Source organism: Haemaphysalis longicornis, unplaced genomic scaffold (genome assembly GCF_048455015.1).
Source record: "Haemaphysalis longicornis isolate Haplotype H1 unplaced genomic scaffold, Haemaphysalis longicornis Haplotype H1 scaffold_6, whole genome shotgun sequence".
In the NCBI taxonomy this organism is placed as follows: Eukaryota; Metazoa; Arthropoda; class Arachnida; order Ixodida; family Ixodidae; genus Haemaphysalis; species Haemaphysalis longicornis.
The window spans coordinates 115875620-115902908 of NW_027526407.1; the positions used below are offsets into that span (position 1 = coordinate 115875620).

A 27289-nucleotide genomic window follows, 5' to 3' on the forward strand; every position below is an offset into this window, starting at 1 on the left:
TCCAGCAACATTAAATTGCAGAAACATTAAACACAACGCAAATGACTAGTCGGGGTACTGCAAAGTGGGGTCACGTGTACTGCTTGCGCCATCTTAGCGAGCGGAAGGAGTGTTCAAGATCTTCCACAGCTTTTAAGTAAAGCCTAAGCCAACCAGTTCAAATTCCACAGCTTTTTATAAAGCCTAAGCCAACAAAGCCGAAGCCAAACACACGTGTTAGCTGTGCCAGGTAGCTAGAATACTACGTGCTAACCGTTATTCCATTATTTTTGTGATCAATCCATACAAAGTAATCATCATGAAGACAAGCGAATACCGGTAGGTCTTACACGTTGCTCTGACCCGCCCCGACGTGGCAGAGTTGCAGAATTCTTCGCAATATCTCGGCATGTACAATGGCTTTACTAGAGAACAAGGTAGCTATAAGAGCTCCAAGGGTGCAGCTTGGAGACAGTTTTTTATCCCCAACTCAGTAGGTGCTCCAACGGTAATTAGGTGTGTTCAGCACAAGGACAACTCAACAGGACAAGCACCTTGTTATGGTGATGTACGCCAAAGAGAAGGCGTATTGGTAGCTGAGGTATAATTTTTAAGAACTGATTGCGACCAGGCAGAGTTTACACAAATCGTATGATTAAATTAGCAATCCTGTTGACTGACGGAACAAGCGCATAGGCACAACGTGTTCATATTATATTTTTGCAGGGCGGCGGGATCGAGGTGCGGGCGCCATAGTTGATGGTGATCTAGTTACAAAAAGAGGCAATGTATATACAACTGGCCAATGCAGCACGAGAAATTTGTGCGTCCCATTCATTGCCGCTTCTCCTTTCGAGGACACACCTGGTCCTACGCGCAGGGCATTTCCTTTGCTTCTTCTTACATTTCCCTCTCGTCGAAGGCGACCGTCTAGTGCGAGGTCACAATAAATAGACGAGTGCAGTGAGGATGACGCGAAATAAAAACAGGCAGTAAAGTCTGGGATGACGATGAACAAATTGGTTGAGGATGTCGGTGAAAACCTATCCTTGAGCTACGATGCCTGCTGACGCAAAGATTTAATGAGCTAGGCAGAGTAATGTCGGCCTTGGCTAAGGGGTCAGATTTGCTAGATTCAGACGGTCTTGACTGGAGACGGGGCTAGAGACTGGTCCGGTTCATGGCTCAGCGGGGTGGTAGCAGGCTGACACGTCAATCAATGAGCCTTTAGGCCATCGCTTCAGGAGCCGAGACCAGGTGAAGCGGCAGGCGTGGATGGGGATGACGCCAGTACCTCTATTGCAGGTGTTAGATAGCTGCAGGACAAAGATTGGAGGAATCTTGGTTAATGGATATCTGTTTATTTGTTTATTTGGAGGTATTACATCACGAGAGCCCTCAAGTTATCAGTGGCGCTCCCAAACGTGCAAAGCTTGAGGAGCCGTAACAATACGTCCAACTCCATCCCTTTGCGGAAACCTTTAGTACCAGTCATGAAGGCCACGATTTCCGACAAGCACCCACTCTCGCCCGCCGTGCGCTACTTGCACTTGTGCCACCTATCCGAGCATCACAACATCACATTCCTCGGTCGCTTCTGTGATGGGACGACTTCATGGTCGTTAACCCGAATCCACTTCCAGCCAAAATTCCTAAGCTCCGTATACTAACGAACGCAGACGCAAGGCTCAAATTATCCGGCAGATCCCATAGCACCGGTTATACCGACGCCACTTGGGACCTTAGCAGAATACTGCCGGATTACTGATTGATTGATTGAGGGTTTTAACGCACCGACGCAACGCAGGCGATGAGGCGCGCCGTAGTGGAGGGCTCCGGATTAATTTTGACCACCTGGGGATCTTTATCGTGCGCCGAAATCTCGTACACACGGGCGTTTGTGCTTTTCGCCTCCATCAGAAAAGCGGCCGCCGCGGCCGGGAATCGAACCCGCGACCTCGTGCTCAGCAGCGCAACGCCTTAGCCACTGAGCCACCGCGGCGGGTACTGCCGGATTACTGGCCATTCACTCGACATTTCGTGCCACCTGTCGACAAGAGCACCCAACAGCTCCTTCGTTTACCCACCTCGAACTCGAATCCATCTTACTCGATGGTGTCCTTCCTGCCCTCCCCGCACGTAAAATTGTTTCTACATTTTTGACACGACCCTCCCCACGTGCCGTTCCTAGGCCACGTCGCCATCTTTATCGTAATTAAGTGTATGTATTTATTTTAAAAATATTTATCTACATCGCCATTTCTCGGTTCAGAGTGGAGAGGAACATACCTAGAAATATAGCAAAAAAAAAAAAACAAGTGGTGCAAGGCTGGAGAAATAGCAGAGTGGGGAGTCGACCTAGCTTCTCCCCGCACTGACAGCGGATCCCGAGTTAGAGGGAGAAGCCGAGTCCCAGGAGTTTCAAGGCGTTTCTGACTGTACTGTAAAGAAAAGGCCATTAAAATTGCTTGGTTGGTTGGTTGGATCCGGAACAACAATAGCGCGTACCCACTCTGGGGGATTGGCAAAGTCTCATTGTGATTTCATTGTTGAAGAAGCTTAGTTATTATTTAAAGTAAGTACAGTGTTGTTTTTTACTAGCAGTCGTTGTCATTCCATTCGTCGTCGTCTTCCAAGGGCACAGACGCGTAGGGAAAATTCTCTTGTTGCGCGTCCTCGCAACGGTACATGTTAACTTCTTCGTCAGCTGGTCTGGCGGCCATTTCAACGTGTGGATTGTGAAAGGATGGTGGTGGTGGCCCGAACCACCACCACCACTATCCCTTCATGGCTTCACAGACTCGTCGTCATCGTCTTCGGCGCCGCGGACCCGTGGCGCTCCGGTTGCTATACGACGGCAACGACGACGAAGGCGGGAGCTCCTCACGTGGCCTAAACCCGTGTGTTCCCTCTTGTGCGGTGCCGTGTTTTCGGGCGGTCTACTTATTATCTTTTTTAATTCCCATTTATATCCACTTGTTTTCCCTACACGCGTAGTTCAAATGCATTCTTTATATTTCTTTTATTCCCCACCCCACTTTTTTATCTAAGTTTGCGCCCATTTCCTGTGTAATCCCTCCAAGTAAGCATGGGCTATTTTCCTGGAACCAACCAAGGCAAGTCTGGTAGACGCCCGGTTTTCGCCGGGAGGCATGCACTCACGGGCGCTGGGTATTTCTTTTGCTATACCCGCTGGATCGTGACCGGCGCTTCGCGCCGGGGCGCCCAGTGGTCGCCGCGAGGCACGCGCTCAAGTGAGCGCGGGGTTTTCTGTTTCCGCTGGATGGCTTTGTGTCGACCTGAATAGCCCTGCTGTCCAAAAATAACACAAGTTTACAATGTACAATTGACACGAGTATATACGCACACTGATTTTTACAAAGCCTTCTCAAACGCTTCGTTATCAACAATGGTGACGGTTGCAGCAGGTGGGGTGTTTCATTTGCGGATAGTTAGGGAAAAGAGGACAACTTAAACAAATCAGTTTTGGACGGATATTTTATGACTGTGTTCGGGTCGCTGTAATATGTAGTGTGGCGAAAGTAAGTGCTTGTCGTGGGGAATCCCAGCATGACTGCAGTAAATAGTATGTCTCTTGTCGCGATTTTTTCGTAGCTCTAGTGATTCCCGCCACAAGGAGTGTTTCAAAATTGTGAGACTCCAAAGTCTCGCGTGATATCCAGAAAGGTAACGAGATAGTGGGTTCTGTATTTTTCTCTAATTTTGTTTTACCTCTTGCTGTTGTTGGATCCAACACTGTGCATGAATATTTCATGACGAATCTGACCCAAATTTTTTATAACAGCTCTGGTGCACTTTTGGAAAACTCTGTGATGTTTCTACGCAGAAAAGCTAACGTACGGCAGGTTTCTGAATTTTATTGACGGACTGATTTGTTGTGGGGTTTAACGCACCGACGCTTCCCAGGCTTTAAAGTTATAAAACCTACATTTAAGACGTCAAGGCGTTGGACGGTTCGCCATTTTACGCAAGTAGTTTATGCCTATTTACGATATTATAACGACTACAGGTGGAACATTCCCGAAATCTACATTATTGTAAAAATTCAGGGTATTACACGGGTCACCAGTTTCCACAATTATTTTATATTTTTTGCATTTTCTTATTAGTGCAAAATTTCATTCATCAAATATTGTTCGTTTAAGCTAATATAACGATTACAGGTGAACGTTTTCTTAAATTTCGCATTATTGTGGAAATGAAGGGTGTTACACGGTTCTCCGATTTCCCTAAATATTTTACATTTGTTTATTTTTTTTTAATTTTCCAAATTAAGTTCGTCCATTTATATCAATTTACGCTATTATAACGACTACAGAAGGAACTTTTGCGATAACTGCATTGTTGTCGAAACACCATGCTGTATACGTTTTAACAGTTTCCGTGATTTTTGAATATTTTTCACATTGCTTAGTTTTTCAAAATTTCGTTAGACCAATTATCACCATTTACGTTATTAAAAAGATCCCAGTTGTAGCTTTCGCGAAATTTGAATTATTGTGGAAATGCACAGCGGCACATGGTTTGCTATTTTTTGTAATAATTTTATCTTTTTCTTTTTTTTTTTTCAAAATTTTGTTCGACCAAGTATATTCATTTACGCTATTATACCGACTACATGCAAAACTTTCCCGAAATCTGTATTATTGTGCAAACTGCATGCGGTATACTTGTTGAATTTTCCGGACTTATTTTACATTTTTTATTTTTTGTTTTCCCAAAATTCGTTTGGCCAATTATCTCCATTTATAATAATAGAACCATCAAAGGTGGACCTTTTGCGAAATGTGCATTATTGGGTAAATGCACGGCCTTACACCTTTTCGCATTTTTGGTTTTTATATTTTTGTTATTTTAGTTTTTCAAAAGTTTGTGCGACGAGTTATCTCTATTTACGCCATTATAGCGATTACAGGTCAACTTCCGCGATACCTTCGGTTTTGTGGAAATTCAGAGCGTTACACGTTCCTGGCTGTGGGGGCACTCGAGAAAGAATGCTACGCATTAAAACTAGTGAGTGCAGCGCTGTCCTGTCTACTTCTCGCTCCTTTTTTGTGCCGTGGTTTTTCTGCGCTCATTTTCAATCACCAATGAGCCAAAGCTGAACTAAAAGCGGTTTAGGTGGTATATACTGAGCAATTAAGTGGATTTACCCCCCTCCGCCATTCCTCATACTAAGGAAAAAGTAAGACGTAAAGGACAAAAATTGTTTTCTGTTTTTTTATTCCGGCCTTCTGTTTTTTATTCCGGCCTTTGGCATCTCATTTTTTGAAAGTTTTCATTACGAAAGGCACCAATTCTTTATTAATATTGTTTATTACTAGCTATTAGGAACAACAGACTCATGCGGCGTTTTATTTTTCACTTAGGTTAGCTTATTCACCTGTCGTTATCACTTGGGCAAGTTTCGGGACTGTTTTAATAATTATTGTGCACAGTGCGCCACAGAGCAGCTCGCGGGGTCGCAGACGGTTCACTTTATAGATGTCCTGGTCATCAACACAACTTCTCACTTCAGCGTCACCGCTGCTTTGTTTACTTGCAGACAGAAGTCAGACATCAGTATCCAGATACCCTTCACTGGAAGGCCATAAGAAACATATAAAGCTTGTTTTTAAGTTTACGGGCCAGCTGGAGTAGTCGGCGCCGGGCTGTTTTCATTCAGAAACAGCGTTCTTGCAATAGGAGAAAGTGAAATCACAGGGTAAGTGCTTCAAGATGCCTCCTGGGCTCAACAAGCGGGATGAAGCGGTGTTGCACCGCCTACGCCTCAACGTGGCGTACACACGGCATTTCCTCTGAAAAATTCAGCAGGACACTTCACCCCCTGTCCAGCATGCCATGTAACAGAAGACATCAAACATGTTGTCTGTACCTGTCCAAACTTCACAGTGCCGAGGCAGACTCTCCTAACATCTTTGTGTATGCCGCACCAAGGAGGTTTTGAACTGGAAGCAGTTTTGGACCCTTGGTCGGACCCACACCAGGCCGTACGGGCTACAAAAGCTCAGTTGGTGTTTTTGCGTAGCACTGGCTTGGAACAAATGCCGTGACCAACTGAAGTTCCAAACTCTGTGTATGTGCTTTCCAAACTCTGTAAATACGGTTGAACACTCGCGCGCAACACCTCGTTTTTTATTATTTATTTATTTATTTATTTATCTATTTATTTATTTGTTTTAGTTCACAGACCCTCATGGTTTCGTTCATTCATATGGCGTAGCATGCAACGCCATATGGCTCGGTTAACCTCGCTTTTACCATTAAATGCATTCTCTCTTTTTCATGGTGGGCGACGCGCAAGCTATGCCGTATACCAGCGATTGTTGTCGCGGACGATCAGCGAAAGAACCTAAGTTTAAAAGACCAGCTCTGGGTGTTGTAAAGATTTGGAGGACGCCTGAGCTAGGACAACTTCTGTTGGTACATTTGAATTTTAAATATTTTGATACAATCTATTGCATTTGTGTAGTACATCATTAGGTTCTGAGGAACCTGTCTTGGAAAACGTTTGTATGGTGGAAGTATATACATAAGATGGGCTATAATTCTTATAAGTTACAATCACAGATGTTTTGCAAAACTTATTTCTGTACGTTTTGATGGTTACCGACATTACTAGTATTACTGAGTTATTCCAGCTAGCCGTGTATAGGGCTGACACGAATACAACAACAGAAATAATTTTATTGGCTTCGTACCCGTAAGAAATTGTTTTTGTAGTGGTCATGCTACCTTCACGACATTAATTGAAACCCAACCCACTCAAACAAAATTTCCAGTAATTGATCTATGAAAAACAATTATAGAACATCGAAGAGCGAAATTCAAAGGCCTAGTAATTTTCACAAGAGTGTTAAAAATGAACATAGTAAATTGTATAACCGAGATCCAGGTATCTTCCGTACGAGCATGGTGCTGCTGGCACGAACCAAACTCCACCAGTTTCACCATGTCTTGAAGAAGTACATGTCCACAGTTAACTCGCAGTTCACTCGCAGTTCACTCGATGTTCACTCGCAGTTCACATAATCATGCTTAAGAATGATTCACACCAAAAATGCCCAAGTGCTGTGTCGATTGTTCTGCCTTCTTTGTCTTGCAAGTTTCATTGTAGATGGGTATATTTGGGCCCTTCCCTTTTTTTGTGCACCAGGTGTCGTAGGCCATAACGCAGCTGTTGTCTGGTCCTTTGTCTATAACAGAGCCTTTAACGCGGAGCTCACACCAGAATTGGCTGTCTGAAAATGACAATAAAGAATAGTCATTAGGACTTAGCAATTTCCTGTTAACACTTATATCAACCAGTCAAACATTAAAGCATTAGTGATATGGCGACCATGTTTCCATTTCAATGAAACACACCGGGGGCAACAACTTATTTTAAACTACCATTATTGCATACATTGAGATAATAAAACTTTAGCAAAGTGCATTCCGCTTCCTAAAACACAGGCAGCGCTACAAGTGCGCGTATTTGAAGGCTACTGCAAAAAGTAAAACCCATACGAATAGCTGACGTTTTTTATATTGTCGTAAACTTGTGGTGTTTTGATGTATTGTATTGTCTTTCAAACATGTAAATTGCCTAATTAAATGTAGAACGTCAATACAGCACAACTCTGGTTAGTACAGCATTGAGATTGAAGCAAACGATTGTGAAGCTACAGGACGTTCACGACCAAGCACTGCAATAGTTGAGTGTTGGATTTGTCCGAACTGAATACACGAGTACGAAGTTTAGAAAATGTAGCTACGAATTTAGTTCCCCCAAGTACGTTTAGAGCAACATTTATGTTGATTTTAAGCCCTGTCTCACGAAATCGTCTCACCATACAATGAAAATTGGCGTGGGCAACTTTCATTTGTAAACTATTCAAAGGTTTTGTTCTTTTTAGAGTTCGTTATAACGTACGCGAAATAACTGCTATCCGAAGAGCAGCTAACATTTTTTCTATTTATTTCGGTTTTGCGTTCCCCGGCTGTGTATATCTATTGTCTTTGTCAGGGCATATTGTAGGTATGACCTACGCAAAGAACACACGACTGCTGCGTCGCTGCATATCTCCAAATATATATTTTTTGGGGTTCCTTTTCGAGGCGAAATGAAACCTGCCAAATCAGAAGAAAGTTTGCTGTACTTGAAAGAATCATGAGTATCTTGTAGAGGTGCTAGGAAGCTGCTAGGGAGATTTCCTTCATTATGCTAATATTATAAGCAAAAGCTTTCTAGGTGTTTTTTTATTTAGGCATCGGTTGCAATAAGTGACACATATTAACATTTACACAATAGGTTTCTAGGTTATGACCAGTTAGGGCCACTTGAGGTTTTTAATGTCGGCGTAAATATTTGGTGAAAGAATCTTCTCTTTTGGCTGCTGTCTGTACCAACGCTCAAAGAAGATGTTACGAAGTGAACAAATTCCTAGGCGAGGAGGTCATTATTTTGCGTTTGTTTATCTGTCGGCGGGATTTCTAAGCACGGCAACGCTTTTCAACGTCCTTACGCTTGTGTGGCGCTCGAGCGCTCCGCCCACACTATCGGAGAAAATCGCTTCTGCTAGAGTTGCCTGGCGGCGTCCGGGCCATCTGCAAAATTTTTCGGCGCCCGACGCATTCGCGCCGGGACGGATGAAGAACTGCGATGCGCGTCTCCTCATCTAATACCAACTGGCAAGGAAGTAACCCAGCGAATAGTAAGGCCAGAACGAAACAGCAGTACAGCACCGGAAAATCCGGGAGGAGACGTAAATAAATTGCTTTAATAAGAAACGACGCTGTCATTCCCGGAGCCTCGTTGAATAGCGCCCACTGCCCAGCAGTGCAGAATCCACACGAGGCAGGGCGCTCGTAGCAGCCGGACTCGCAGGTTTCAATTGAACAATAAGGCCTCTGAATTCACAGCCGTTAGGACGGGCTTAAAGTAACCCGGTTTTTGTTCTGCCCGTACGTGCATGAAAATTCTTGTTTTTTTAATATATTACTTATTTATAGCAGAGCGGCCCCATTGGATTGTACCGAGATGATAGCCTAATGAATTTCTTATTTATTCACCCAAACGTCGGCCTATTGATTAAAGCATTTTACAATATTGTTACCGGTATAATGCAGCGTTTCGTGCGTGAATGTGACCTGTACCAATGCCGTAAGCCACCCTTCAAGCAGGCAAGGTACAACCACTTGAAATTCCCATTGAAACTTTTGTCGGGATTGGACTGGATTTACTCGGACCCTTCCCCTTGTCTACACTTGGTGACAAATGGATTGCTGTCGCTACCGAGTACGCTACCCGCTTTGCCATCACCCGTGCTATACCCACGAGCTGCGCAGCTGACGTGGCCGATTTTCTTCTTTAAAATGTCATGCTGAACCACGGCGCGCCTCACTAGCTTGTCACAGACCGCGGCGGGAATTTCGTGTCTCAAGTCGTTGCGGACATGGTTCGCTCTGTTCGATTCGCCACAAGGTGACAACAGCTTATCACCCACACACGAATGGCCTTACCGAGCGTTTAATTAGGACAGTTACGGACATGCTCGCCGTTTACATGTCTTGTGAATAGAGGGACTGGGACCTAGCACCGCCTTTCGTCCTCGCATCACGACACTGCAGGCTTCTAAACCCTTTACTTTCTCTATAGGAGAGAACCGGCCATGCCGCTGGACACCCTTTCGCCTTCCGCCACACTAACGCGCACCGAATATGCCCACGAAGCCATCGCTCGGGCCGACGAAGCACGTCAGCTTTCCCGTCCCCACCTCGCCGTTTCGCAAGTCAGCCAGAAGAACCGCTAAGATGAACGACCGCGTCATGCGCTTTTCGCCAGGGTCCATTGTCTTACTGTGGTGTCCGACTCGTCGAGTGGGACGTTCTGGGAAGCTGCTTTCCCACTATGCTGGCCCATACAAAGTACTCCGTCAAGTTAGGGACGTTACGTATGAAATCGTCCCCATCGTCCCTTCCAGCCCTCAACGTCAGAGCAACATCGTCCACGTCGTCCGCCTCAAACCGTACAACTCCCCTGATTCGCCTTCCACATTGTAGCTACACAGCACCGAGCCGGTGCTTATCCTGTTGGGGAGTTATGCCGCATGGCGGTTATTGAAGAAACCGTTTGCTGTCCAGAGACTTGGCATGCAAAGGGTGCAATCCCTCCAAAGTGAGTATGTGCCATGGTTGTGTGGGCAGACTAGCCTGCCGTCGAGGAAGAGAAGACGCTGTGGTGGACTAGCCTGTGCGCGGGCACGGCTATGTCGCACGATATGCTTCAGCTTCTTCTAAAGCGGGCAAACATGGCGGCATGCGTAGTTTTCCAAGTCGTTTCTTCCTCGTGACAATATAAAGCAAATAATTGGCTGTAGTAATGCTGTTTTTTTATGGATTTACTTATGACTCTGTTATTTTCGGTGCGTTCAGTTCTGGGGAGTTTTTCACCGGGGTTGAGCGAGTGTTTCTGTTGCTGGACGGTTAGCGGTGAGGCAATGTGTAATTCGCACCAGTGAAAGTATGCAAAAAATATTTTAAGACAGTGACATTTGCGTATTGCTCCTGATCAAAGCATGAAGCGGATTTCTAGTTTATTCAGCCACCATTGCATGTTTCGATAAAATTGATATTAGAAGGAATAAAGCTTTGTAAAGATTGGACAATTTGATTCTTGACGAATAACCAAAAAATGGCCAAACAAACCCGCGATAAGGAGTTTGCGAAATACTTCCGCACGGCTTTTCGTGGGAACTTAGAGTAATAAACGCTGCGAAATTTTCTACCATCGAAAAAGAAGTACTAATGGGAAACCTTAGGGGCGTGCGGTACTTTGGGAAAAGTAAAGGTAGGAACGACATGGCACAAAAATTAATAAAATGCCTACAGTGCTTACCACGCGGAAACTGTAGGCCAACCAAGTGTATTAAATCAGTATTGTGAATTGCTAAAAGCTTGATGGAGCTTGATTGTCTGGTGACGCTTATGGGGCTGCCTAACATCGCATTTTAATTCTCATCGTGTGAAGCGGACTTACATCTCGCAGACAAACAGGCGAAATTATTTTGTATTCAATGCTGGTTTTATAATATGGATAAGAATTCTTTCAATATAAATAAAGAAGACCTCTCGTAACACCTGTCAACGAAGGCATTCAGGGTTTTAATACATCAACCTCAGTGTCGTATAGCTCCTTTGGAAGACTGCGAAAACCATCTAGGATGCCTGAAACCTGCAAACAGTGCGTAATGTATGAAACTTGGTGCCGCATAGCGACGGGAGGAGTTCACCGCGATGAAAATTGGGAATACTTCCAAACTTTTAGGCGAAACATTCTGGCAAAACAACCAGAGCCAGAAGCGTGGATCATTTGTAAACGCCGCTGTTTCTGAACTGTTCGAAAAGATCGTAGAGCATTGCTTTGTTGAATGAAGGATATAGTAAAATTATTCTAACGGCACTTTCATTGAGCCCTCAAAATATTTCAACTAATGAATAGTGGCAGCTCGCGTCTGTTACGCAGACGCTTGTGTTTGACGACTTCGGTTACTCAGCAATTATTGCACAGTGGCAAAAATTGAAGTTCTTCCTTTACACCTTACCGCCATTCAGGAAGAATATCACCCAATATGTTCATTCCAGCGGGGTCTTGCTAACTTAGATCGTCAGATATTACTCGTGGATTAGATAAAACGCTGAATTTAAAGAAATTCTTGACGGTTGGGCCACAACTCGTACTTTATGCTCAATACTTTCTATTTACATTTTAAAAATTTTTCACAAAGGCACAAAAACGCTTTGTAAAACCCCATACTGCGCTAGGTATCCCGTGATTAGATATCGGTGATGCGTGGAGGATGAATGGCTTTGCTTCATGTATATGCAACCATGTGAATAACCCAGAAGTAGACGTTGATTCATGGTTTGAACCGTAAAAGCCGAAGTTTGAGCCAAGGGAGAGGATTAACGTGACAAGCATACTTACTGAAGGGAAAGGTTGCCTGTACGAGGCGGCAAGTTTTAATAGAGTTAGTTCATAGGTTGCTAATTTTGTGGACTGAGTGCAAATTGAGTGCCTATAGTGGTGGTGCCCATAACCAACTGAACAATGTTTAATTGATGAGCTCAAATGACACATCAGTGATTCTGACCTCGTCTTTTCATTGTTACTTTTCGCGAGGAAAGGACTGGCCTTCCCCAGAATTTGCAGTCCAGTGTCAAACAATTCTTTGTCAATACATTTTAATGAAATCAATTGTCGAGGCTACACTTGTAACATGTTTGAACCTGCGCAGTGACACTTTGAACAGTGACTTATTACGAAGAAGTGTGCGTAAGTTCGTGTCAATTACAGCATGTTCAAACCATCTCTTCCGATTGTCTAAATGCTTGCCAGAAGTACTTTTTACGATTTTGTATTATCATGTGCTTTATGACGATAATGTACTGCGGAGTAGGCTAATTGCAGACTACAATGCCATACTTTTTGCTTGCCTAACACTTGGGCTTATCAATGTGGTTCAACTTTACAAAAACATACTTCTTAGCATATCAATCCCTACCGTCCAAATCACCAGATTGGGTGTGTCCTTTTTTCCGATTTTTTTTCTTGCTGGCTAATTTCCGTGGCGTCTTACGATCTCTGCAATGTCGCAGAATATAAGCCAGACTATGTTCCGAGAACCTCAAATATCTTGGGTCCTTTTCATACGTATGATGTGTAACTGATGTGCGTGAAGAAATGGCTATGCAACTTGCTGTTCTTTATCGGAGCCCTAGCAGCAGCTGCGTCACGGATATCCTGACTTTCTGCTGCATGATGCCACCCTTGTGCTTTATGCGTGACGCTAATTGGTGACTACTCTGTCATATTTTAGGAAATGAGTTACAAGTACCTTGTGATTACGGCCACCAAGTTTACTTCTAATGCTGTGAGTTCAAATGAGAAGAACTAACGAGCATCCCTCCAAGAAGTGAGTAAGCAATTTCGTATTGAATGTTAGCTTATTTTGTGATATTTGAAGGAATAGCAACTGGTGAAATGTTTATAATATCCTTATAAACATAAGATTCAAGAGAAAGAAAACCATTGGCTACAGTTCTTTGTGCCAGTCATACAGACTGCAGGAGTACCGTTACCTCCTTTTACCTTTGCGTACAAGTATGAGTTGACATATTCGCGTGTAAAAACTATGGTCAAGTTCTGTTACATTGTTAAGTTTTTTGTCGTTGGGTTGCGCTAACTGGAAGTGAGTATGATATCTTTTATGAGTTTTAATACCGCTTATGACTGACCATTCAATAAAATGAAATTGTGGGAAGTGTTACTGTTGTTTAGTAAAAGGTGGGAAAGTGTAACTGCACCTGAAACATGTAATGAAAATATTACGGTGGGATATCCACTCGGTTGCAGCATCAGATGCCAACGTTAGACGGGTTACAATTCCGTAATTTGTTGTAAAATCCACGACCTCCAGCGTTGTCTTTTATTGAACATATGTCAAGTCATGTCTTGTGGTAAAAGTTTTACAATAAACTCGTAGGTCTTATAAGAAGACCAGAATAGCCTAATAAGCAGCTACAAGGTAGACTTCAAGACAAAGGAAATGTTTGAATTACTTCGTGTGAAAGTTTTTGTTTTAAGAGATCGAAAGAAGGCATGCAAAATTTTTCTTAATTTGGCATTCTCTATGTAAGCTAAAAGACACTTGGAGGACGAAATGACAAAAAACGCTTAGTGGCGCGTAGTCTTTTAGCAAGACTGTCTATATATTAAGAGCGCTTTATGCGCACCGTCATTGCAATTAGGCAATTAAGTGAATTGACTCACTATTTACGCTGTGGGCTTCAACCGTGGTCACGTAAAGTACCGCGCAGGTGTTGTTCTGGTTCTGATGAAGAAGTATTTCGACGCTTTCTTGCGCTTCTTTCGATTCCGGTATGAGCAACGGAGCTGCGTCTAAGACTGCAGACAAACGTTTTTGCAAAATTTAACACAGAAAATGCTGCTCACCACAACAAAGTGTTAAAATAGTTCATAGAGGCGAATTCAAAATGAAAAACAGTGCAAGATATAGGACAGAATTAGAGGGGCTGACGCACAGCGCTACAAATGGGACTCACTTTTTTTATTAGAAAGACAACATGTAATTATACAAAAACAGCACAATGTCTTGAGCTGATAGCAAAGGAAGGAATTGTAATCAACCATACTTTGAGGTACTCAAACCGTGTGTCGCGTGGCGCTGCTCGGCATCCTAGAGATGGTTATGCTCTGCTAGCGGATAGCAAATTAAATTTTTTTAATAAAGTAATAACACAAAATAAGGACTAACACTTACCTTCATTAGTTTTAATATGTAAACCATCTCCTATGTCTCTGACATGCTAGTTTGTAAGTTTGGCGACCAATTTTGTTTTCTTACCTGCGGGAAAATAACCACTGTACTTTATACAGTGCTCTGCAATGTGTGAATACTCACCTCCCTTTAAAGAACCTCCATACTTCACAGTGCATTTTAAGGCACCGGCGCTTTTGCCCAATATAAACCTCACCGCAGAAAAAAGAACCAGGCCAACATGTGAAACCACAAAATTCGACAAATGTGTAACACCACAGCGTCAACTTGTAGCTGCATCTGCCATGTTCTTGTGCAGCAGGCTACATAAATTTCCTAATTTGTTCGACACCGAGAAGAGTATTAATACAGCGTAACGTTCCGCTGCATTCTCTAAACCGTGGGTCAACATGTAGGCGTATGGAATGACAGAGAAGTAATTTTTCCGACGCTTAGCTTTGCTGCGTGCTACGGAAGCAGACTTCAGCCACTTTGGTTATTTGCCAAAGGCAACCATATTACATTCTTGCCGCCTCTGGCCGACTTACGCCTAACTATTTTTTTGCAAAAACTTTTCGGATCCTTATGAACGCACGGCTTTGAAAAAAACTCAGCATGAGAAAAATACAACCACGCTGGTCTTCACAATCTTGCAATGCCCAGAATTGATATTAAGTGCCAGCATCCTTGACGTAGGGCTATGCTCTTAACGAACATGTCCTCTTGACATGAACACTTTCACATCCAAGAAAGCAGGTTCTGATTTGGGAGCTGGAACGTGAATTTCAGACCTAAGCTGCAGTCCCTAAATGTTTTTATTGCGTCAGGTGCCCTGCGCACGAGATTGAGGTTCTGTAAAATCTCCAAAATCACCCACATACGTGAACACATTTGTGCACATCCCTAATACACCTGAACAGTTTTGTGTTAAACACGTGTTAAACATGTGTCAAACTTTGCGGCTTGGAGGGTTGGTCTGATGTACCTGACTCCTTTTTCTGCGGTCAACTTAACATTTGACTCATGAGCGCAGACGTTTTTGGAAGGGACATAAATATTCAGACATTCTACAGCACTGCAAATATTGTAGTGGCTGTTTTCCTGTATTTAAGGATACAAAAGAGGTCGCCAAAAATAAGAACCACAAGGTCAGAGAGATAAAAGAGGCTTTTTTATTAAACGGAATGAAGATAAGTGTGTTTGGGCCTCTTCTGTGTCATTACTGGGCAAGTAATTCCCATTGATTCTCCGCTGGCAGAGCGTAATCACTTCTAGGATGTCGAGCAATGTCACGTGCCGCGCGGTTTGAGGATGTAACCTTGTGGTTGATTATATGCACTCCCCATGCTATCTGTTTCCACGGGTGTACTATTTCGCACAAAATTACGTGTTTTCTTTGTAATAAAAATGACCTTGCAAGATTACCGCTGTGTAGCCTGCCCTCTTCTTGTGTAGATGTGTTTCTTGCGATGTTTTTACTGAGAAGTTATTTTCAACCCACCACCCCAACTTGCCATTCTAAAACAGGCATAATTTCCTACTACACGTGAGAAACCATATAGGCTGTACATTTTGTAAGCCCCGAGAAAAAGGAAAAATCGTGGAAGTGAAATGCCTAGTTAGGAGCTTGCGCACAGGTTTTAGTACCCGCCAAAATCTGGATAAATCATATATTGAATACTTACTTGTAATTAAGAGTAAGTAATGTAAGTGTATGTGTAATAAGGTGCGACGGGAAAAAATTATTCTGTTTCAATGCTCTCGTTTTTTGAGGAATCAAGGTAAGGCAAACACAAATGTTGGTTATGTATTATTTTGCAAGTCTGCCTGCCAACGTTGCATGGTGCGCCAACAGAAGGGTGGAGCATGAGACGGTATGTAATGAAACTCAGATTCCCTTACTTAAATTAGGCCAAAGGCAGCAGCAAGAAATTGTGAACAATGAGGACTTTTACTACAGTGGGAAAGGAGAAAATATATTGATTGCAGAATAAGTTTTAAGAATGTTAAGAAATATAAAGAAGTGCAATGCCCTTTTTCTTTAGAATTTGAAACAAGTTCTTGATATGTGGTGTAGTGTACCCTCACACATCGTTTATACATGTACTTGAAGAGCTAGCCTGGAACACATGATGTTTTTTAGAATCTTAAAATCTCGTACACCAAGCACAGCTGCTGTTTGGCTTGGTTGTTTGACACGGCAAATAAGCGCAGTACAATAATGTGCCGAAAAACATAAAAGAAAAAATTCGACGTAGAGACACAGCAAAAAAATTTGCCTTCGCGGTACTATTGCTACAGGATTTTAAATAGAAGTGCATTGCTACTATTTCCTTGCTTATGTGCAGGTTTTAGAAATGAGCTTTGGTGTCAAGCGACAATTTTCGTTTTATGGTGATTGTACGTTTTAACAGTCCAAGCATACCGCGCTGATGGACTACCCTTGAGGTTTACGCTGGTTAAGAAATGCAAGTGCAGGTCGCGTGTCATCATCATCAGCAGCGACAGCATATCTACGCTTACTGTAGGGCAAAGGCCCCTTCTATTATTTTCCAATTACCTTGGTCCTGTGCCAACTGTGACCAATTTATTCCCGCAAACTTCTTGACCTCATCTGCCCATCTAACTTTCTGCCGCTCCCTACAACGCTTGCCTTCTCTAGGGACCCACTCTGTTACCCTTAATGACCAACGGTTATCATACCTTCGCATTACATGCCCTGCCCACGCCCATTTCTTCTTCTCAATATCTACCAATATGGCCTTAGGACGCGTTTGTTCCCTGACCCAGTCCGCTCTCTTCTTGTCCCTCAATGTTACACCTATCATATCCCGCTCCATTGCCCGCTGAGTCGTTATCAATTTAAGTCGAACCCTCTTAGTGAGCCTCCAATTTTCTGCCCCATAGGTGAGTACCAGTAAGATGCAGCGGTCATACACTTTCTTCTTCAGCGACAATGGTAGGCTGCCATTCATTATCTGAGAATGTCTGCCGTATGCACTCCACCCCATTGTGATCCTTCTAATTATGTCTGCCTCATGATTGGGATCCGGGGTCACAACTTGGCCTAAGTAGATATATTCGCTTAGCACTTTCACTATCTCGTCCCCTATCTTAAACTGCTGTTCGGTCCTGAGGTTATTGATCATCACTTCTCTTTTCTGCATATTAATGTTCAGGCCCACGGTTCAACTTTGTTCGTCCAGGGAGGAAACCATGCTTTGCAATTCGTCCCCCGAGTTACTTAGCAAGGCAACGCCATCAGCATATCTGAGGTTACTCAGGTATTCTCCATTAAGCCTTACTCCCGCCTGTTCCCAATTCAACGTTCTGATTACTTATTGTAAAAATACTGTGAATAACATTGGAGAGGTTGTGTCTCCTTGTCTGACGCCCTTCCTTATGGGTATTTTACTACTGTCCTTATGGAGGATGATGGTAGCTGTAGACCCATAGTAGATAGCCTCCAGTATTCCTACATAATGCTCTTCTACCCCCTGGTAACGTAATGCCTGGATGACTGCTGAGGTTTCGACTGAGTCAAATGCTTTTTCATAATCTATGAAGGCTATATATAGGGGTTCAGTATACTCCGCGCAATACTCTATCACCTGATTGATCGTGTGAATATGGTTCATTGTTGAATAGCCTTTACGGAACCCTGCTTGTTCTTTAGGTTGACTGAAATCTAAGTTTGCAAAAATTGTGTGAGCGATTACCTTGGTAAGTACCTTGTAGACGACTGACAGTAAGCTGATCGGCCTGTAATTTTGAAGTCCTTCATGTCACCTTTTTTATGGATTAGGATAATGTTCGCGTTCTTCCAAGATTCCGGTACACTTGCGGTCATTAGGCTCTGCGTATACAGGTTTTTCAGTTTTTCAAGTACAATTTCACCGCCATCCTTTAAGAGGTCTGCTGTTATCTGATTCTCGCCATTTGCTTTGCCCCCTTTCATTTCTTTCAAATAAGCCTTCCTCATTTCGTCGGTACTTACTCGTGGGGTGTCTGTCTCCTGTGAACTACTTTCTCGTTCGGCATTATTCTGGATGTCCTCGCTGCTGGGGAGGTCCCGATAGAGCTCCTTGGCTACTGTGCCTATTTTATCCCTATTTGTGATGACCTTGCCTTGATTTTGTTTAAGTGCATACATCTGATTTTTCCCCACGCCCAGCCGCCTCTTCGCTGCTTTCAGGCTACCTCCGTTCTTTACAGCGTTTTCGATCCTCTCCATATTATACTTCCGTATGTCAGCTATCTTACTCTTACTGATTAACTTCGAAAGCTCCGCTTGTTCTTTTCTGTCAGCTGGGGGGGGGGTTTCATGGTTTGTCGTTTCCTAATTAGATATTTGGTCTCCTGGGAAAGTTTTTCAGTATCCTGTCTAGCCATCGTTTCCCCGACTTCTACTGCGCACTCAGTGATAATTCATGCAAGATTGTCGTTGGCTTCATTAGTCATAAACTCTGCTTCCTCGGGAAGAGCTGAATATCCGTTCTGCAGCGCGGCCCTGAATTCTTCTACTTTACGTCTTACTGTTAGCTCATTAATCGGCTTCTTTCGTACTAGCTTGTTACGGTCCCTCCTTAAATGTAGCCTTATTCGACATCTTACTATACGTTGGTCACTGCACCTTACCCTTCCGAGCACTTCCACATCCTTCACGACGCCAGGATTATCGCATAATATGAAGTCTATTTCATTTTAATGCTCCCCATTCGGGCTCCTCCACGTCCACTTCCGGCTCTCCCGGTTATACAATGAGGTATTGATGATGCGCAGGTTTATCCGTTCTGTGAACTCAAGTAGTAGGTCCCCCCTGCTATTTCTACATCCCAGACCATAGTTCCCGACTGCCTTGTATCCAGCCTGATTCTTGCCTACTTAAGTATTGAAGTCCCGCATAACTACGGTATTTTGTGTTTTTACTTTAGCCATTGCCGATTCCACATCTTCATAGAAGAGTACCACTACCTGGTCGTCATGGCTAGATGTGGGAGCATAGCCTTGCACCACCTTGAGCTTCTGCGTCTTATTGAGCCTAATTACAAGACCTGCTGCCCTTTCGTTAATGCTATAATATTCTTCTAAGTTGCCAGCTATGCTTTTATTGACTACAAATCCGACTCCCAGTTTTCTTCTGTCCACAAGACCACGGTAACTTAGGACGTGTCCATTTTTCAGCACCGTAAAGGCTTCACCTGTCCTATTAACCTCACTCAGCCCTAAGACATCCCATTTGATGCCCTCTAATTCCTCGACAACACCTCGAGACTTGCTTCGCTAGATAAGGTTCGCGCGTTAAACGTTGCCAGGTTCAGATTCCCATGGCGGCCTGTCCAGGTTCAGGGACTCTTAGCACACTCTGCTGCGTCACAGGTCTGACCGCCGCCATAGTCAGTTGCTTCGCAGCCACTGGAGACTGAGGGCCGTAGGTTAATTGGCGTATTGATAGGAAGACACGTCACGTGTACGCAGTGGCTCAGACATTGTGCCACTAATACGAAGGTCGTAGGGTTCGGTGCTGGTCAGGGCGGATGTTTTGTGATGGAGCCTAAAACATGTCGAGGTTAAAGCTCGGCTAGGCCTGGTTATGCAAGCGAAAGCATCGGAAGTATAGTTTGCAACAGAATGACATGGCTAGGCAAACATTCTGTACAGCGACCAATCACTACGCGACGAAGCCGTCGTCGAAGCCGAAGGCGAGGTATTTATTGCCACCTGTAAAGTCCTAGGTCGCTTTTAAAATAATACTTTACTAATGAAGACGAGCCAAGTTTTGCGGTCGCGAGCTGTCTGACCTTCATTTTACCGCAATGGTGCGTTGCCTTGGCAACGCATCACGTGACTTGCAACGTCTAGCTCGCCGCCACCGCTGGCTTGGTGTATGTGCTTTCCGCAGCCGGATCACTGCCTGAACACGTGACAAGGAGTGCCGGGCACACTTAAGCAGTGCTAGCTTGACCATGCATAAGGGCGAGGCCTGCCCATCTTCTATGAGCGTTGCACCGGAGCGGGAGGCTCTGAACCATCGTCGGCAAGCGTTGTCTCACCATAGCGCAGATATCGCCTGGTGAACTGCCTAATTCGAACGTGTGTACCCTCACCTCCTCACATTCAGGCCCAGCCACTGACCTGGGCACAGGCAGAACACCTGGCGTATAAATGAGTGTATACCTAAGAATAATCATTACATCTTAGTCAAAGGTTTACCTTGTGAAACCAAGACTTAACCAGCCTAACCCAAGCATTCGTTTTGCCTATTTAGGGTTACCTGAGCGAGGCTGTAGGCAGCTTTTTCTGCATCCTTCTTCCGACGCTGAGGTCACTAAGTTCTCGTTTTCCCCTCACTTCTGCTTGCCGCTTTGTGCCGTCGTATACTATTTTAACTTAGAGCTTAATATCGGCTGTGCAGCGTAATCCTGAATTCTTCAACTTTCCCTCGTACGGTTAGCTAATTGATCGGGTTTTTTCGTACTAGCTTGTTACTGTTCCTCCTAAAATCTAGCCTAATCGAGATCTTACCATTCTGTGGTCACTACATCTCACCCTTCCGGGCACTTCCACATCCTACACGATGCTAGGGTGATCTCAAAGTATGAAGTCTAATTTTTATGCCCTTTTATGACGACCAGGTCCTTGGTATCACCGACTAAGAACGTCACGCACCCGAGACAGACTACACTTCGTTTCCTCTTCTTGAACTTGAACTTTAAGTTGTCAACGTTCAATGAACGGACTCTCTCTAGTGAATGAAGCCTAGGTCTACAATACGAGGAGCTCTCAGATGTAAATGAAATGTTATTGCGCTAAGCGAGGTCAAAAGAATAGGAGATGGATTCATAGGACTCAGTACGGACATATTTTGTGCTATCGGGACCCTCACGAAAAGGAAAGGCATGGGGTGGGTTTTGATCGACAGGGAGACAACATGGAAGGTGAAGAAATTCTTCAGGGTTAAGTGAAGAGTCGGAGTTGTTGTGATGAAGCTAAGCAAGCGATAGAGAACAAATATAGTACCACCCACCAGCAACAGCTAGTTACGACGATGAGCCCGTAGATAGTATCTACAAATATGTCAAGTCAGCAGTGAGTAAGGAAACAACACAGTTCACAACTGTAATAGGAAACTTTAACGCAAAACTAGTTGCAAACAGAGTAGGGGAAATATCAGTTGTAAATTTTGGATTAGGCGCTTGCAACATTAGAGGGGATACACGTGAAATTTGGCGACAGAAATACCCTGAGGCTACCAAACACATTCGTCCGCAAACGAAAGAATGGGAATTGGACATAGAAGGGACGCATTGGTGAAACAAAAAAAAATTGTCTGAAGTTGAAGCGAACACCCGAGAATCATGGAATAAGCTGCGCCTTTTCGAGACGCAACCTTTAAAAATAAACTGGAAAGCTGCGTCAGAAAACGAAGCATATTATTACGAAGCGTAAGAACATAACATTTTCGTGTATGGTGGATAAAATTGAATTTGCAGTGCTGTTAAAATACATTACCAAAAGTAAGGCAAATGACATTATTGTGTACATCATGGCCGTCATTGAGGAAACGTTTAAAATAGGAGGAAGTTTGAAGCCAACAAAGAGGAAGCTGGGTATCCACAGAGACATAATATGCGCATCCAGAGAGGGACAGGGTAACATTGCGCACAACATCGACGAGAATATAAAAATATCGGAACTATTCTACACCAGGCAATACACCAACCACGTTGCACCAGGCAAAACTACTGAGTATAGAAGCTTAGCTTGCGACCTTCTGCAAATAACTAAACAGGAAGTAGAGAAGGCGCTCAAACAGGCCATGCAGACAAGACACAAGTTGGGTAATTGGAAAGATTGCCTTAATAGAATCCCACTCGCACCATTTTTAACGTATACTTGGCTCCCATAAGCTCTATAAATAAGAGTAAAGTGAAGAGGCATGCGATTCACTAGAATAATACCCTCACTAATGCTGACGATGTCAAATGCGCAGCCGTGCGAATGGCTGAGGCCGACAAAAGCAAACGTAAGTTAGGCAGGGCCTATAAGCAGTCAGAGAGAGCTATTTTGGCTTAAATAAAATGCATATTTATTTTATAACAGTAGGAATGACGGGATAAACAATGGCAGTTACGGAACCAAGGATAGCCTTACAAGTTCCACTCCGTAGTGCTGTTAGTACTGCGCGCACTATGATTGTTATTGCTGCACAACAATCCGGTGCTTTGAGATTGTCTCACACGAAATGGACCGATTCTCATAAGCGACATTGTCTTACGTGACCATGTTTTTCGAGTATCCCCCTGTTTCACGAAACGATTACTTTGTACTGTAACGAAAACAAGCCAGTTGCAAATACAAAAACAAAGTAAAGGCGGAAAATGAGCCAGCGCAGTTTGGTGGGGCCATCTACGAGGGCTGACGGTAAACACGGCTCCGTAGTCCGCTGCAGAGCCTTACACTGCAGTAACATTTGCTTGAAGACCTGCTCTCACTGCGGCTTTGCAGACATCACAAAACGCAATTTTGGTGTGTAAATCAAAATTTTATCTGGCACTGAATAATTTCTCGGTAAATATAGCACCCTTTGCTTCACAACTGGAGCAGGGGGCAATATGAAACACCAAATGTTTCGAATAAAACAAACTTTCTTTTTTGTCGGCACGGCCGCTTTAAGAGCATGAAAAGATAAAACGCTTAATGCGTCCATAAAAAGTCCACAGCATAACCGCGGACATTTTAAAGGAGGATTGAGATATAATGCCAGAAAAGCTTGCTAAACTATGCCCACCAAGATTAAGGACTTAAAAACAACCCACATACTGGTAAAAACCGTACCTATTTCTAGTTCCAAATAAGGGAGAGACCAAGTACCTTAAGAATTACAGATCTATAAGGCTATTGTCTCTTATATAAAAGCCATTCAGCAAGGTAATAGTATACCGTATAAACAACAGCCGTGATTACCAACAGCCAAGGAAACAGGCAGAGTTTAGAGATGGATGCTTTACAATGGATCTTATTCATGTCATCACCCACGTATTAAAAAATGCCTAGGGTATATTAACCGCTTTACATAACATGTTTGGACTATAAAGAAGATAAAAATTGGCTTGCGATTACGAAACTCTCTAATGAGATATTTGGGCGCAGCAGTGCGATGAGTCAGCACTCACTCGTGGGTTCTCTCGACGGCAGGGATGATGAGCTTCTGCGTCGGTGGCGCAAAGTGCGTCTCAGGAAGGGACCACGAACGGCTTCTTAAGTGAACGCACTTCGTAGTCAAGTGCTTGCCCCCCTCACGCCAAACGTCACGCCGTCGAGCGCGTTGTGCAGGCACAGCATACTGCCCTCGACTTTCCTCCACGGCACACTTCTGCGTCTTAAGCGAACGTACATCGTAGTCAAGCGCACGCCCCCCTCACGTGCCCGCCCCCTCACCCCAAATGTCGCACCGTCGAGCGCGTTGTGCGGGCACAGCATACTGTCCCCTCCTTTCCTCCACCGCACACTTCTGCGTCATAAGTAAACGCACAACGTAGTCAAGTGCTCGCCCCCCTCACGCCAAACGTCGCGCCGTCGAGCGGTGCGCGCATAGCATCCACCGCACACTTTTGCAAAGCGCTGGCTCATGCCGCCACGGCGATCATGATGATGCTGATGATTGCTATTGGTTTCCCCTTTGAAGTGGGGCGATGACATGTCATCTTGCAAAAAAGGACTGATATAACCATATTTTACACGCTTTGTTTAATACTAGCGCTGCTTAGGGCAGGCACTAAAGCTTATTAGGCCGGAAATACTTTTTTTCACTGTTACAGGTGGTAACTGTCTTGGGCAATATTCCCCTCTCTGCTTTTCGTCTACCAGCATTCTAAGCTACTTTTCGTTCCCTCGGCAGCCTTGGAGTTAACTTCCTCTCTGATACCCTTAAATCTTATTGCTTCTGGAAGCCCAATATTCCCTTCATGTAGATTTGGATGGATACCCTCACATTCTAACACTATGTGCCGCATAGTTTCTGTTTCTTTTCCGCAGACCACGCATACCCCATCATTTTGTGAATACTTTCCCACAAAACTCTTAGTTCGCAGGCAACCTGCTCTAGCCTCAAAAACCAAAGCACTGCCCTGGTAATTATCGTAGAAATTTTCCTTTCTTATGTTAAATTTCTCCACCCAGTACATCTCTAACGACGTTTTAGCTTCCATTTTTTCCCTCCATTTTTTCGTTTCGATCTCTCTTGCCTCTTTTTTGGTTACCTTGGCTTTTTTGGATTCTCCACTGTTCCTTCCGTATTTCATCGTTAGCTTTCTGGTCTTTCTTAACCACTGCGTGTCCACGCTTTTCAAGTATAGGTACCTATAAACCTTAGCTGCCCACCTTCGTTGATCCGTGGCCCTCAACCTCATCTCAAAGCATATTTTACTCTGAGTTTCTCTAACTTCAAACGATGCCCAGCCCATATCTCCCTGAACGGCTTCGTTAGTTGTTTTTCCATGCGCGCCTAAGGCCAAACGTCCGACCGTTCTCTGGTTTACTTCAAGGCCTGATTGAACGTCTGATTTTAAGGAGAGTGCAGCATTTGCAAACGTGAGACCCGGAACCATTACTCCTTTCTACATTCCTCTTACTACTTCATATTTGTTATACCCCCACATAGGTCTATGCTTCATTATAGCTGCGTTTCGCTTTCCCTTAACCTTGAGTTGCTCCTCGTGAGTTCTTACGTAGTTATCCCCTTCGTTTATCCACACAACCAAATATTTATATTCCTTCACTCTAAGTAATTCGCCTTGCTGGATAGACACTACATCAGTGTTAGCGTCATTGAAAACCATTATTCCTGATTTTTCTGCACTGAAATCTAACCCGAGGTCGGTGGCTTCCTGGCCGCTAATATTTATTAGCCGCTGCATATCGGTTTGGTTATCAGCTAAAAGAACAATTTAGTCTGCGTATAACATTTCCGGAATATGCTGTTGTCTGTAGTACCACTTCGCCTTGCAGCATATAGGTTAGGCTAAACCCTACTTGACTTTCTTCCAGTTTCTTTTCTAACCCTGCCGTGTAAAGCATGAACAGTATTGGGCTCAAAGGGCATCCCTGTTTCAGTCCCCGATGGATGTTGACCTGCTGGGCGCATTTCTGTCCTTGCTAAGTAAGGTGCACTCTATTGATTGATTGATTGTAGGGTTTAACGCGCCGACGCAACGCAGGCGATGAGGCCCGCCGTAGTGGAGGGCTCCGGATTAATTTTGACCACCTGGCGATCTTTAACGTGCGCCGAAATCTCGTACACACGGGCGTTTTTGCTTTTCGCCTCCATCAGAAAAGCGGCCGCCGCGGCCGGGAATCGAACCCGCGACCTCGTGCTCAGCAGCGCAACGCCTTAGCCACTGAGCCACCGCGGCGGGTAAGGTGCACTCTATTGTTTTTATAGATTGCTATAAGGAACTGTACTAACTCGTCATCTAATCCCTGGAGTTTCAGTGTTCTCCACAGCCGTTCTCTGTTTACGTTGTCATATGCCCCCTTAATGTCCAAGAACGTAATCCATAGTGGTCTATTCTGTGCTTTCGCAATTTCAATGCATTGCGTTATCACGAACAAATTGCCATCCAGTCGCCTGTCTTGTCTAGCTCCATTCTGAAGTTCCACAATTATTTCATTTTTTCTTCCATTCATGCTTGAATTTCTGATTTTATCGCCTGCATTACGAATCTATACACCACTGACGTTACTGTGAGTGGTCTGTATGAATCAATACTGGCTTTGTCTCCTCTGCCTTTACCTTTTAAATTCATCCTACTTTCTAACCAGTCCTCTGGTATTTGTTTGGTTTCTATCATCTTATCTATTGCCCTCATAAACAATTCCTTACTTTTAGGTCCAAGCAGGTTTATTAGTTGCATCGGTACTCCGTCCGGGCCCACTGCTGTCTGGGGGGAAACCTTTTGCTCTGCTTTTTTCCAACCAAGGTTGCAGTTAAATTTCGCATCTCCATCTTCTTGGCGAACTGATGACGACGAAATATTGATGGTCTTCTGATGCGCGAGCCGAGAGGACGATGTCGACTCGCTCCGATGACCGACGACCGATGCTTGGAGCGGGTGAGGAATGAGGACTGCCTTCCTTGCTGGATATTAGGTTTATTTACACTATTTACATTACTCCAAGTTTACATCAGTTCAGAGTGACGGTTACATTGTCACTCTGACAGCAGCAGCCTGTTCGGCCGAGATCTATACTGAACTAGATCCCCTCTCGACCGACCCTCGACAAAACCCAACACTCCGGTTTTGATACTAAAAACCCCGCCTCCAAAAAGGGGGCGTTCAAGAAAGAGAAAAAAACCTTTCAAAACAATTAATATAAATCATTGATTGGCCACAGGAACCAGCCAATCACACACATGTACCCACCTGCGGTCACGTGACCCAACACTCTCTCTTATACACTCATAGCACTCATAGTGCGTTTCCCACGCACGCTATTACACCTGACGAGCAAATGCAGGACGTTTGCGTCCTAAAGTAGACGCACCATTACGTTCAGCGGGCGGCATCTGCACAAAAGCCAATCCGAGGGCCTGGAGCGGTCTTCGCGCGGCTGACCTCCCTCTGCGCGACGCCTCCCGCGACGCCGTGCGTCTGCGCGCGCGGCGAGACAGTGAGGGTTGCTAATCCCCTCACGGACGAAGGGCGCCGCCGCCTGCTGCCAGTCCCACCGGAAGACGCGCTTCAGGCCCACTCGGCCGTCTCCGAGGCGATTGACCCGTCAACGACCAACGCCGCCGCCGGAGTCGAAGATTCTCCAAACTTACACCGCGCGCGCTTTCAACACTAAGAGATACGATAATCTGGCTTCCCGTCAGCTTGTTATGACGAACGACCCAGCCACCTTCGACGCGACAGACGTACTTAGGCCAAGCGCCCCCGTCCTTTGACACACAAAAGGACGGGCCC

General features: G+C 44.4%; 1 long non-coding RNA gene across 1 annotated transcript in view; it reads right to left on the reverse strand.

The window, feature by feature from the left end:
* Positions 1 to 6477: 6477 nt before the first annotated feature.
* The window catches only part of LOC144141908 (uncharacterized), a 78670-nt gene continuing 57858 nt past the window's right edge, over positions 6478 to 27289 (reverse strand). Inside the window, exons 5-6 of the long non-coding RNA XR_013316740.1 lie at positions 13814 to 13948; positions 6478 to 7241 (exon numbers count right to left, since the gene is read on the reverse strand). This is a non-coding gene — a long non-coding RNA (uncharacterized LOC144141908). The remainder of the gene's footprint in view (positions 7242 to 13813; positions 13949 to 27289) is intronic.